Source organism: Filicampus tigris, chromosome 2 (assembly GCF_054856515.1).
Source record: "Filicampus tigris isolate MCC_2025a chromosome 2, RoL_Ftig_1.0, whole genome shotgun sequence".
In the NCBI taxonomy this organism is placed as follows: Eukaryota; Metazoa; Chordata; class Actinopteri; order Syngnathiformes; family Syngnathidae; genus Filicampus; species Filicampus tigris.
The window spans coordinates 37,546,105-37,560,785 of NC_141218.1; the positions used below are offsets into that span (position 1 = coordinate 37,546,105).

General features: G+C 43.6%; 1 long non-coding RNA gene across 2 annotated transcripts; it reads left to right on the forward strand.

Moving 5' to 3' along the window:
• Positions 1-2,176: 2,176 nt before the first annotated feature.
• On the forward strand, positions 2,177-12,411 carry LOC147152377 (uncharacterized). Of its 2 annotated transcripts, none has more exons than XR_015085823.1 (4): positions 2,177-2,321; positions 6,944-7,016; positions 7,109-7,143; positions 11,918-12,411. It is a non-coding gene; the product is annotated as an uncharacterized LOC147152377 (long non-coding RNA). The 2 variants fall into 2 exon arrangements; XR_015085824.1 differs by lacking the exon at positions 2,177-2,321 and adding an exon at positions 2,850-2,946.
• The last annotated feature ends 2,270 nt before the right edge of the window (positions 12,412-14,681 follow it).

The following is a 14,681-nucleotide window of genomic DNA, read 5'->3' on the forward strand; positions in this document are numbered from 1 at the left end:
CCCCCAATCCTCCATCCCAAAAATGGGTGTCTTTCCGGGATGGAGGGACAGACCCTTCCGCCACCGGAACGGACTGGACTACCCAGCTCTGCCAAAAGCCTTCAGGTTAGGAAATGGCCACCCTACCACATGCATTGTATTATTATTATACTGTCCACATACACAGTTCCTCTTTGTCTCGTGGCGAAGCAGTGTGCCTGTACACCATGCATGCATACTCCCCAAATACATACGTCACACATGCTAAGGGACCCATCTCATGAAAGTTCTACAATACCGCAACAGTATTAGAATTCTTCTAATTCGAGTCCAAAATGTATTTATTTCAATTCTCTTTTAAATGAACACTAAAAACAAGCGACCAATACTTACCGACAGCTTGTCATTGCCATTTTCAGAGTCTGAAAATGATGCGGCTGGGCCAGTGACGTCACGCATGCACTGGGTTAAACAGCCAGTGGGTGGACCCATCTCATGAAAATATAGAATTTTCTGCATCTTTTTTTAGGCCCTTTCATGGTGTTTTTACCAAAGTAATCATTGGAATCTTATTTGTACTTGTACTACTTCTTAAAAACGTTTTTAGGGTAACTTTTTTTCGTGTACCTTACTCCTTAATGGAACACTCTAAATTGTCCCTAGGTGTGACTGTGAGTGTGAATGGTTGTTTGTCCTGCGATTGGCTGGCAACCACTTCAGTGTGTGCCCTGCCACCACTTTTCAAGCTAGTAGCAATATTGGCAAATATACTAATTGCCTCATGCTTAGCTAATAAATGATATTTGAACCCAGTACTATCCATTATTGAGTTAAGTATCAAATCCATTATTACTTTAAATCAAACTTTACTATTGACTGACAAGCCATTATTAGTGTGGGTGCTCATCGTTGATACTTACATGCAGTATAATTGTCAAATAATGGCATGAGGGACAAGAGTGAGCCAACAGTTCCCCGCTCCCTTGACAAACCCGCAAACCCATTATTCTTGTTCAGTGAAGTGGAGAAATACCTCTTTCTTGGGAATATTATACAAATATGCAGACACACACACACACGCACGCACCATAATAAAATGCCTCTCCTCAGGATCTAGATTTATGTTTGACAAATAGATGGTATACAAACTGCCAAGGTCTTTGCTGAAAGCTGGCAGAGGGGTTAAGTGGCTTCTCAGCCATCAGACCCTGGTTGTATGACCGTTGTGAGGTGGTCAAGAAAAGTCAACACAGATTCATGGCAGGTGAGGAATTAACACGAGTCAGGTTTACACACACACACACACACACCCCCACATATACATACATACATATATATATATATATATATATATATATATATATATATATATATATATATATATATATATATATATATACACATACATACACACTGTATTTTCTGGACTATAAGTCGCAGTTTTTTGTTGGCCGGGGGTGCGATTTATACTCCGGAGCGACTTATATGTGAAATTATTAACACATTACTGTCATGGCTTGTTAGTGCTGATTTGTATTTATGATGTTTTGTCTCCCTCTGCAGGCGCTTTAGCACTAAGCGCCTGCAGAGGGAGGCAAAACATCATAAATACAAGTCAGCACTAACAAGCCATGACAATTACTTCTATATCATTTCACATGTTATTGTAACCTACATAAAGAAACATAAGATACATCCTCAGAGCTATTAAAATGCATTAATAATTCAAACGGTTAAAGTCTAATGTTTTGTTAAATAAGTAATTAAAATAGTACTGTATGATCAAAAGACAATTTGACTGTTAAGGCCTTGCTAGTTGAGCAATCCAGCTTATCCAAACAGCTAAACATTCACAAACAACTAGGTGTGCTGCGAAGTTGCCTGTTTATATTGTGAAACTGCACAAGAAACAGAAAATACTATCAATCTATGCATTACATACACATGTAATTTCATAGACATGAACAAGATGATCCTATAATGTTCATCCTGTCTTCTCATTCGTTAAATGAGTTTCAAGTTTCTTTTGTTTCGACATTCACTATGATCTTTCTATTTTTTGTGAAGAGAAACTCTCTTAACGTACTGACAGTTACGGTTGTTACTTGCAGCCTTCCTCGGAGCCTGTCACTGCTTCCACGTGACGTGTGCAGAGCAAAATAATACAATACAATTTTATTTATATGGCGCATTTGCGGGGGGTTGGAGCGCAGCCTTGATCGGGTCGGGGAGACTTATTTTGAAGATTCCCCCGACCCGGTCAGCTGTTTTTAGACACGTCATGTGGAAGCAGTGACAGGCTCCAAGGAAGGCTGCAAGTGACAGCTGAAACTGTCAGCACGGTAAGAGAGTTTTCTCTTCACAAAAAAATAGGAAGATCATTGCCATTGTCAAAACAAAAGAAACTTGAAACTCATGAACAAGATGAGCCTATGCTAACGATTAGCGATAGCGATTAGCATTAGCGATACTTATTAGTATTTACAGTCAACAACCTACAATCCACAATTCAGCTCGTATATAAATGTCATTACACACAATTGTCTAAGTGAGTTTCAGACGACAATTGAACAAGAATGAACTACAAACAGGCAGACATGCTAACGATTAGCAACCCCGATTAGCATTAGTGATACCGATTAGTATGTTCAGTCAACAAAGTACAACCAGCCAGAATTCAGCTACTTTATAAATGTTGCATGCTGATTACACACAATTGTCTAAGTTACTTACAGGCGATGGTTGAACAAGAATAAACCACAAACAGGCAGTTGCCATGCTTATTGCTGTGTGTGTGTGCGTGTGTGTGTCATCATGCAGCCACACATGTAAGGAGGAGCACACTTAGCACAAAGGAGACGAAGACATAATTACGAACGAATACATTAATAGGTTTGGAAACTTGGAAACATTCTACATGGTCGGGGATAAATAAAAGTCTTATTTAATCGATCTACAACCATTTTGGTGAGTTTGAAGTTATATTACCGGAACTTTCTTGCATGCTACATGTAGCATCGTAGCTCAGTGGAAATGATGTGTAGTAAGCGCACAATTTCCTCCCAAAATGCGACATATACTCCAGTGCGACTTATATATGTTTTTCCTCTTTATTATGCATTTTATGGCTGGGGCGACTTGTACTCCGGAGCGACTTATAGTCTGGAAAATACAGTGCGTGCGTGTGTGTGTGTGTGTGTGTGTGTGTGTGTGTGTGTGTGTGGGTGTGGGTGTGTGTGTGTGTATGTATGTATGTATGTATGTATGTATGTATGTATGTGTATATATATACACATATATATATATATATATATATATATATATATATATATATATATATATATATATATATATATATATTAGGGCTGTCAAACAATTAAAAATTTTAATTGAGTTAATCACAGCTTAAAAAATAATTGATCGTAATTAATCGCAATTCAAACTATCTCCAAATTTGTCAGTTTGCCCTATTTTTCTGTAAATTGTTGCTGGAATGGAAAGATAAAAGACACAAGACTTTTTGTGATGAAAAAAATGCATACAATTTCAGGGACACGCCCGACAGCAGGTAGGAATGGCGGGTGGCATCCACAAACCAGTGAGACAAGCGCTGCTTGGAGAGAGCAGAGCCCTTGTTAGGGCCCCCATAGCAAACAAAAAGCTGAGCAGACGTTCAAATGCCTGCAGTAGTGTCAACATAAAATCGCAAAGCCCTCAAGAGCTCTGGCATGACCCCACCATCCCCCGATGGGGGTGCGTATCATGCGAGCCGCAAAGGGTGGTTAAAACGGGAACCAGTCAACACCTTGGGAATAAAGTCAGCGTTCAGCCCCAGGGTGACACCGGCACCATCCGGATGCCACCGCAGGCATGCAGGGCTGACTGACAGTCCATGCAACTCAACGACGCGCTTCGCGGAGGCAATGGCGAGCTAGAACGCAGTCTTACGGGACACCCACCGCAGATCTGCCTCTGCCAAGGGCTCAAAGGGAGGTTTGCACAGCCTGCCTAGCACCAAATCCCATGCCAGGGCTCGTGGCGCTTCGCGGGGATGAAGCCAAAGCGCCCCCCTTAGGAACAACGACACCAGGCCATGACTCCCTACCGTGCCATTGTCGACCAATGAGTGTCGGGCAGAAATGGCCGCCACATAGACCTTCAGAGTCGATGGAGAGCGACCCCTATCCAGGAGGGACTGCAGGAAGTCCAGAACAGTGGGAACCGAACAAGACACAGGGTCCACCCCGTGGTCCCCACACCACGCCACAAACGACTTCCACCTATTCGCGTATTGCAGCCAACTGGGCGGCGCCCTGGCATGAATAATGGTCTGCCTGACTGGTCCTGCGCAGCTGTTCAGCAGGGGGTCGGGCCTTTCAGCGGCCAAACAAACAAACGGAGGCAGAGAGGGTTGGGATGCCAAATCCGACCTCCTTGGGACAACAGATCCATCCTGTCAGGGAGACACCATGGCTCGCTGAAGCACAATTTGCGCAGCAGCGGAAACCATGTCCGGGCAGGCCAGAATGGGGCCACCAGCAACAGCATATGTCCCTCCTGAAGAACACTCTGAAGCGTCAGCCAAATCAGCGGCAGCGGCGGAAAGGAGGCATGTCGGCCACGGGTGCGCCAGTGCATCCCGGCCTAGAGGGCCGGTGGCTTCGCTCAAGGAAAACCAAAGGGGACAGTGGGTTGACTCTACAGAGACAAAGAGATCGACCCCCGCCCTGCGATCCCAAATCGTGCGCACCACCTTCGGGTGGAGGCGCCATTCTCCCGGAGGAGAGGCCCGGCGGGAGAGAGCCCGCAAGTTGGTTCAGATCCCCTGGCAGATGTACGGCCCACAGGCTGGCCAAACGGGGGGCAGACCACCCGAGAAGGTGCTGAGAGGCCTGCAACAGCCAGGCGGACCTCGTGCTGCCCTGATGATTGATATGAAAAACAGTCGAGGTGTTGTCCGACCGCACCAGCACGTGTCTCCCTTCCAGGTATGGCAAAAAATGCATGACAGCCAGGTGCACTGCACGCAGCTCGAGCACATTGATGTGATCGACGCTGTCTCGCACAGACCACCGTCCCCGAGCCATCCTTTGCTGCCAGACAGCACCCCATCCCGTGAGGCTGCCGTCCGTGGTGACCACCTCGCGGCGGGCCTGGGCCACACCAAGCGGGACGCCCCTCGACAGGTCCCGCCAAGGTGCCAGAGCAAGGAGGCACCGGCGTGACACCTGGAGCTTTCGGTGTCGGTGCCACCTGGCGTCTGTCATGGTCTGTTCTTGTTGTGGTCATGATTTGTTTTTGTTGTTCCCGGTTGCTCCAGTAGGGGCAGTAGGTGGATCCTCTGCAGCGCACCTGTGTGTAATCTTAATCAATGGACTATTTAAGGACTGCCAAGCAGACAACTCCTTGTCGGATTATTCCTCTGCTTGCTCGTGACCATAGCACCATGTATTGAATTTTCTAGACGTCCTCTCATGTTTTTGCCATGTATTTTGCTCCCTTTGTAGCTTCAGGTTTTTGGCCATAGTAAGTATTGTATCTTGTGTTATTAAAGCTACCCTCGGTTGAACTTTTTGGAATTGGGGCGATCTTGTCTTTTTGTGACAAGCAATTTTCGTTATTTCTTTCCTTGCCTTTTGCAAGCGTTTTTGGTTATTCTCGTTTTCCTGGTTTTGTCATACCAGCACCTTTTGTTGCACTTTGTCGGTCTTGAGTTGTCATGTCTTTTGAAGGGACATCAATATTTCATCTGCTTGTGTTAAAGGTTTTAAATAAGTTCATAGCTGCACATAGCACGTGTAGCGAGGACAGCAGGTGTATTTTTTCTAATAAACCCTTTTTGTTCAAAACACCATCTGAGTCCACGCTTTTAGAGTCCGCTTTGGTTCCGGGTCCTCCCGGAACCCTGACAGCGTCCATGCGAAAGCTGTTCAGCCACCTCTGCAGGGGGCGCAACGACAACAGACCCAGCGGAACAACAGCCGTCATGGAAGTCAGCTTGCCCGGAAGCCGCAGAAAGGCGACATACGGCAGCAGCCTGTCCGCCCGGAAGAGTGCAAGGAGGCGCAGAACATTGTCCACCTGGTGAGAGGACGGTAGGGCCCGCATAGTCCTGGTGTCCAACGTCATGCCAATAAAGGTCGTCTTCTGAGAGGGGGTCGGAGTAGACTTGGGCAAATTGACCCTGATACCCAGCCGGGCCACATGAGCAAGCAGAGTGGACGTATCCCGGACCACCTGAGCCCTTGAGGGCGCACAGATCAGCCAGTTGTCTAGGTAGGGCAACACAATCATGCCGACAGACTGTAGGGGCCCAAGAGCAGCCTTCACAAAATGAGTGAAGACCCTCGGGGCGAGGGAGAGCCCGAAAGGGAGCACCCTGAACTGCCAATGACGGCCCTTGTATGCAAAACGGAGAAAGCGCCTGCGTCGAGGTGCAATCGGGATGTAGAAGTAGGCGTCCTGCAGATCGACGGACATGAACCACTCCCCCCGGGCGACCGTCTGCAAGACTTCGGCCGTAGTTAACATGCGGAAAGGCAATACCTTCAGGTGGTGGTTGAGTCCCCTCAGGTCCAGAATTGGACCACAAGGAAATAAGTTAAGTAGAAGCCCCCGGGGTGTGCCAGAGGGTCCACCGCTTCGACTGCGCTCTTGGCCAGGAGGGCGGACAGCTCCTGGTCCAGTGCGAAGGCCTTCCCCAGGTCGGTGATAGTGGTCCCCCTGACCCGATGGGAGACAGGCTTATTTTGAGTTTTTAGTTATTATTGTGTGCAGCTGGGCAATGCACTCGTATGCAGAACCACACACATACACTCCTTTTATACACTCTTGCATAATTTCTACCTGCGCCTACGCCTGTCTACATGTACGCTATTGCCATACCCGTGCTGTTACCTGCCTATTCCTGCAACGAGATTGAAGCTGCCAAACCACATCTTCACTCCTCATTGTGTTCTGACAGATAGCCGGGGGGCGAAAAGAGCATACTGCATCTGAACCACATACAGTACAATCCACCGTAGGCTCTTGAAGAGGTAAGTCAAAAAATAAATTATAGAATCGTCTTGCTGTCCCTCCTTTTGTTGTGTCACACACATGCATTGATGAACTAATGACATAATTCCAGGTTTTCTTTCAAGGCATTCACTGATGAGAGTAACGGTAAGTTATTATTTGCTTTCATTTAGCCCATGTGTTTATATTGCTTAACAAGGGCCTCTTTCTTTTTAGACAATGCAAAGGCATTATTGTATTCAAGTCAGGTCAAATTTATTTAAATAGCCGTTAATCACAGGAAAGTCTCAAAGGGCTTAACGTGCCCATAGCCGACAGCATATACACGACATCCCCTTATCTTAACCCCCAGGAGGGCAAGGAAAAACTCAAAAAACACCATCTGGGGAAAAATGAGAAACCTTGAGAATGGACCACAGATGGGGGAATCCCCCTTCCATTCAATCACAGTGCAACTAATGTATCATCTTCTAAAGGTCAAATCACACAACAATTGGGTCAAATTTAACACAAGAATACCGTATTTTCCGGACTATAAACCACTGAACAGTGCTCAAAAACCTTTTGCATCATTGCACAGTTATCGTCGTATCATAGTTACTGCACTACTGCTCACTTTAAATTGTACATTGGTTCCCTGCATCATCTGCACAATTGTCAATTTAGTGTAATTTTTGGACTACTTAATAGTCACTTTAGTTTTGTTTGATGCTTCTCCACAACAATTGCACAACTAAATTTGTTCGGTACTACAGCACTAATGGTACCCTTACATTATGTAAAGACTCTCTCTACTTAATCCCCCTACTAAATTATTTCTATTACAACTTCTTGTTACTGCAATACTAGCGCGGCTCATACCATCGAAAGCAAATTTCTTGTGTGTTTTTACAAATTTAACAAATTATTCGGAGATTATTCTGATTCTGAGTTCACCTTTCATTTCTTTGGAGGTTCTTCTGGGATCCTTTATTACCGATTGTAAGATTTCTTCAATTTCTCATCAATTTCCCCTTTGCAGCCACATGCAGGAAGGTTGGCCATAGCTCCGAGATGGTTTTATCCCCTTACCTTGAACATGCTTGTCTATAATTCTCTTTTGACTCTCCTGATACAACTCTCTTCTTCTTTTTCTTTTCTTACATGTTAAGTGTGATACACGCCATGTCACCAACAGTACAGTGACTACTTGTTACCCTGTAAATAGGCCGACTGACTGTTTGAAGACACCTGTAATGCTAATTAGAGGACGGATCTTGGTTGAACATGTCCCTGTGGTCTAATTATTTTCAATCTTTTCTAAGGGTACCATAATTCTTTTAGTCCAGGCCTGTTTGATTAGGTTTTTTTTTAAATTATTATGTTGAACCACCGACTGGTTAGCACGTCCGCCTCACAGTTCAGAGGTCGTGGGTTCGATCCCGGCTCCGGCCTCCCTGTGTGGAGTTTGCATGTTCTCCCCGTGCCTGCGTGGGTTTTCTCCGGGTGCTCCGGTTTCCTCCCACATTCCAAAAACATGCATGATAAGTTGATTGGACTCTCTAAATTGCCCTTAGGTGTGATTGTGAGTGCGGATGTTTGTCTCTGTGTGCCCTGCGATTGGCTGGTAACCAGTTCAGGGTGTCCCCCGCCTACTGCCCGAAGACAGCTGGGATAGGCTTCAGCACGCCCCGCGACCCTTGTGAAGATAAGCGGTATCGATAATGGATGGATGGATGTTGAACCACAGTTCAAAAGCAAATTGGATTGGTTAATAGTTATAACATTGTATTTACTATTAGTATTATTTCTTTAATTTTTCTTTCATCAACAGAGGGGGTACCAACAGTTTTGTCTATGTGTGTAGAGAGGCACAGACATAAACATTCAATCTTATTGGTTCATACATTATATTGGAATACTTTGTAATGGTTTCATGGTGCACTATGACAATCAAAAAAGCTATTATTTTCTTACCCCAGTGATTCATTATCACTTATTCTGACATGTGCCTCTTAAGTGAATCCCTTATTTAAGTGTATGTTTGAGAATAGTGAGGCAGAGCTAGAAAAATGTTGGAGGAGTCACAAAGATGACAGGCAGTCTATATGCTATGCACTATTCTGACACTTGGGCAAAATCCGATTTCCGTGTGTGTGTGTGTGTGTGTGTGTGTGTGTGTGGGTGCGTGTGTGTGTGTGTGTGTGGGTGCGTGTGCGTGTGTGTGTGGGTGTGTGTGTGTGTGTGTGTGGACTCATTCACATTGCATTAATACAATATTGTTTACATCAATATGTAACCATGTCTGTCTGTTGTGTGAACCAAAGGTGTTTCCACATAACCTTAATGAGGCTTACTCATTATTATTATTTTTTTAATTTAATACAGTTTGTTAAACTCCAAGTAGCTGTAGCTGTGATGTAAAATACTGTCAAGTAGGCAATTTTCAGTTCACAATTCCCCTGTTAACTTTTTCTTACTTTATTTTTCTTCTTGTGTTCTTACCAAGACCTTTCCTGACTTTTCTGTCTGTTTTCACAGCTCTCATTGAATGTCACACATGGACGCATGCAGACTTATATACATTTCCCCCAAGCAATGTCAAGTCCTCCTTGATTATCCACACTTGTGAGAGTGTGTGTACTAGATAAAAGTGTGTATATTTGTGTCTCATAGACAGTGGCTCACACACAAGGATTTGCCAAAGCTGTACATAGGTGATGCTTCCATTTGCAAAAATCGTTCACTGGTATACAGTGGTATACAGTGTACTTGACAACAGTGTCTATATTAACCCTATTTTTCCCCCAACAAAGGAGGACACACATTTAGATAGGCAACGTCATGTGTATGATCTGAATATAGTCACTTTTGCAAGCCATAAACCTGGTGGCCAGGGCCTCGCTGCAGTAGGCAGATAAAAACGTAGAATCGAGAGTATGACAGACAATCAAAAAGTCTCATTTAGCAAATATTTTTATGCTGCCTTGGTTTGATGTGTTAATGTATCCCATGCTAGCTGTGCTTAAAGTCCATCCATCCGTCCATTATCGATACCGCTTCTCCTCACAAGGGTCGCGGGGCGTGCTGGAGCCTATCCCAGCTGTCTTTGGGCAGGCGGGGGACAGACACCCTGAATTGGTTGCCAGCCAATCGCAGGGCACACAAAGACAAACATCCGCACTCACAATCACACCTAAGGGCAATTTTAGAGAGTCCAATCAACTAACCATGCATGTTTTTGGAATGTGGGAGGAAACCGGAGTACCCGCAGGCACGGGGAGAACATGCAAACACCACACAGGGAGGCCGGAGCCGGGATCGAACCCACAACCTCTGAACTGTGAGGCGGACGTGCTACCCAGTCGACCACCGTGCCGCCTGTGCTTAAAGACATATTTTCAAAAAGTTATTGTTGATTTTAAATTTCAGCCATTCATTGTAAAGGCAATTATTGACAGAGCAATTGGTAGGGGCCCATTGAAATACAGGACTTGTGTATTGGTAAAGACCAAAGTGCATAGGTGCAAGGTAAATACATTAAAAGCATCATAGAATCTGTGTAAGTTTCATAATTTACGTTTCAACCTGTGGATACAAGTGAATAAATGACTGTAACTACTCATTAAACCCATTACCCTCTTGTCTTCATGAATTGTAATAACGCTAAACACATGCAATAGTTCAGACACTTTCATAAATTCATATGTATCTCAGAAATAACACCATTTATTTTGCTATCTGCTAATGAGTGACCACAAAACAGCGCCCTCATCCTAGCACTTACTTCAGATTTCAGATTCCTGAGGTGTATTGCAAGAACATAATGAGGCTCTCTCCAGCGGCATTAACGGAAAAGACAGTGTAAGGGACCATTTGTAAAAGAACCCATAAAAGAAACTCTGAATACATTAAGATGTTTTTGCATTAGTTTCATGGAAAAGGCATATTACAGGGATACTTGACACATTTTTCAATTTTCAGCAGTAAAACGTTAATATTTTGTCAAAAATTAATCTGATAACTTTATTCTTTTTCATGTACAATTAACACCTTTAAAAATCCGTTTTGCCACTCGCTGTTGACTGAAAATGACATCACGTGTTGAGGGCTCAGGTGACAACAAATCGTGGCTCAGCTTGTGAACACTGCTGCAAAATGCAAAAATTTGAGACACACCATATGCCGTAGAGCAGTGGTCCCCAACCTTTTTTCTGCCACAGGCCAGTTCATACAAGTCTATACGCTTCGCAGCCCTGTGCACTCTTGTTTCGCAAATCCACATTTTTTTCCCATCAATATTTAATAACTTTTTAGCCTTAGCTAAGCAGTTAGCTACCAAGTATGACGTTCTCAATTCACTCACATTCGTTGACAAATCAGTTTTGAAGTCTGCATTGACTACACATTTTGTTGCGCAGAGCAGGCTTCCTTCCTGTGTGGTAATCACTTGTAGCTGTAAATCTATATTTCAAGGAGGTCATCTAGTATTATCTGTGAAATGTACCCTTCTTTTTCTTCTTGGGCATAGGCTCTTGTGTTGAATTGTCACTCTGTCTTTTACCCATTGCATAAAAACTTTCTAAATGCATGTTTATTTTACTCATTTGCTAGCTTGTGCATTTAATATTAGCATTATGCGATGGAGACAACTTGACATGCGTTAAGAGTCAGGTATAGATGGATGTCACTTTTCAAAATAAAATATGTTTCAGCTTCGTATAATAAATAAACCGGAAGTACTGTACTTTTTTTTATTTTTTTTTTTCATCTGTGCGGCCCACCGTGGCAGGTTTACCCAGTCTTGCTAAGGACAGTAAGTCAGTACAAAGCAGCTTTAATTATAATTATTCGCATTAAAGAATCGTGTTGGCCCAGTGCATTGACTCGTTTCCTCTGCTTTTTCTCCCTCCCTATGATCCTGTCCTTCCTACGCCTTCAGACTCTGCCACCCACGCACAGCACGGATGCTTGCAGGCATGGAGTTGACATTCTGAGAAACCATTAAAAGTGTTCATTATTGTAAGAGAAAAGAGGGCAGAAATCAAAGAGATAGGCACTTTATCATGGCTGTGGATTTTCTCATCTGTTGTGCACTCAGTGGTACTCGATATTTCTACTCGTATCCTGTTCTCTCTGCCTTTTATTCTTGTCTTTGTTCTGGTGCTTCAATTAAGCTTTAGCCTCCAGTGCCTTCACATTGCTGTCAAGTAAATGAGCTTTTGTTTCCTTCTGATAAAATAGGGGGAAAAAACCTGTCTTAACTGTTTGAAGATAACTTAGCTCATCAAATATCAAAAATTGCAAGTGTAAACAACGGATAACAATAAAAAGTTTCAGACAACAAGGATTACACATTCCACCTGAATGACGATGGCACAGATATCCAGCCTTGGTGCAGCATCAAGACAACAGGTCTGATGGTTGAAACGGCGCCACTTCACACATCATAACTGATCTGAGGAAGTTCAAAGCGATAGAGACAGGTTCCAGGCCGAGAGACACTACGTGGAATTGGCTGACGGCACAAGATGCAATGGAGTAGCAGAATGCAGAAGAGACGCAGACAACTGAGAGTGGCACAAAGTAACGCTGAGACAGGCGCTGAGACAGGCGTTATACATTTCCTCTTTTCCATAGCACATCTCTGTGTAAGCAGCTACCTCCAGTGACCTCCTGGAGTCGGAGGCGCACGCTCAAGACAACCCCGCTGTTCAATGAGGTCCTACATCACTCTGACGCCGCTTCACTCTCAGTGCGTAGTGTTAGTGCAGTGTCGGACAACGCACGAGACTGCTTGGGAGGCAACCCCGCGACATGAAGACGCAGGCTCATGAACACAGTAAGAAGCTAATGTTGTTGTGCTAACGCCTTTTGTTTTAATGGCCTGAAGCTAGTTGTTGCTATTAGCTGTACCATTATTATACTGTTAGCCGGGGAGGGAAGGGGGGGTGGGGACATAAAGATCCATGCTTGCCTGATTGCTTGCGCACTGCCAGTCGCCGTCTGCCTCCTGAGAGTTGACACGAGTTAAATGTCCGAAATAAAAGCAGTCTGGGTTTCTGTGTGCATAAATGCTCTTGTTTGCTTCAGCCTGTGCAAGTGGAGAAGCAATCGCCACTGTATTTTTGATTTTGTGGAGGTGATCATGATGAGATCACGTTTTATGTAAATAATTCCAAACTATTGTGCAGAACACTTCTATACATTCACAGGTTGAAGTGGACAAGAGTAGTAATGTGCATTTGCATTTTGGTGGCGATCGGTCGCCATTTTGGACAGAACTGACAAAGCAAGCAATATTACCAGCTTGCCTCCCTCCCGTGACGTAGACCGCTGAGACAGAAAAAAATAACAAGCCGAGCCCCAAAAGGGGGCGGGGCAATTTGTCGTGAATCTAAGCACAAAAAAGCCCTTAAATCGCTACAGAGTCTTTTTTTCGGGGGGGGGGGGGGGGGGGGGTAATGTAGTACTGATGTCATTTTTACATGCAAACCTATTATATAAGTGCCGATGTTAAGCTCAACCATCTCTTTAACCAAAATAAATATTCAGGCAGTTATTTTTCAAATATTTATTTTCATTGTTAAGTGAAATAGTGCTCTATTTTCCACTATATTTTTAAATTCAGGCATTTTTGTTTGCTAGATGGGTAATTTAAGTTCAGCTTTTTAATTCATATGAAAGAGACCTTCAACTTCGCGTTTTTTTTCCTTAAGAGTTCAAAATGTGTTCATTTGATAAATAAAATTAAATTTTCTGAAACATGGATGGACTGCATGGATTTCATAACCAATACATTATTTTATAAGTGTAAAGATATATACAGTGATCCCTCACCACTTCGTGATTCGAGTTTCGTGGCCTCAGTGCATCGCAGGTTTTCAAAAAGTATTCATCAAAGAATAAAACAGGAAAATACAGTCATATTGCAATAAGACGCATTGTTTCAAAGAGATGTGTTGACTCAGAGGCTTTGTACATAACCGCTGGCAGTCATAAAAGGCGCGTAGTGGATTTATCCCGTGAGCTGATTGGCTGCGTATCGGCAGCCTCTCACTGGTCTCGTCCAAGCTAACAAACGAACAACACTTTTGAACAAAATTCTGTTCGGAAACTCATAACATGTATTCATATTCAAATGTGCTGTTCATTGAGTCAAGCCGGATATGAGGATAGTAAACAGTTGTGTTCATAAGTTGTGAGCGAAGCGTGCTCAGCCACTTGGCAAGCACGACGTGCTCAACACGATGATGAAACATCGGCAAATAAAATGTTAAAGTGTTTGTTAGTTTTGTCTTAAGTTTGCCTTAAAACAGCTTACCTGAACTAGAATCCCGCATTGCATTTTATCCAGAGGATCAAGTTGATGTTATTGTGCAAAGAGAAAGTTAATCCAGACCGTGCTTCTTCTTCGTTTTAAAACAACAAAAAGGAGGAAATGAAGAAGTGACACTTCGCTTTGCACAACAAGCTTTGCAAGAGTGTATTACACCAGGATTGTATCTTTGGATAAAATGCACCACAGCATTCTAGTTAAAGGGATGCTTGGGTCAGGTTAGCCATGTTTTTCACTAACTAGTTCAGTTTATATATTTTTTGATCAGGAAAATGAAACAAGTTGTTATTTTTTATTTCATCTGATCATTTTGGAGAAATTAGGAAATAAGTTAAAGCGTGAATAATGCTCGCTTTTAATGAGGAAT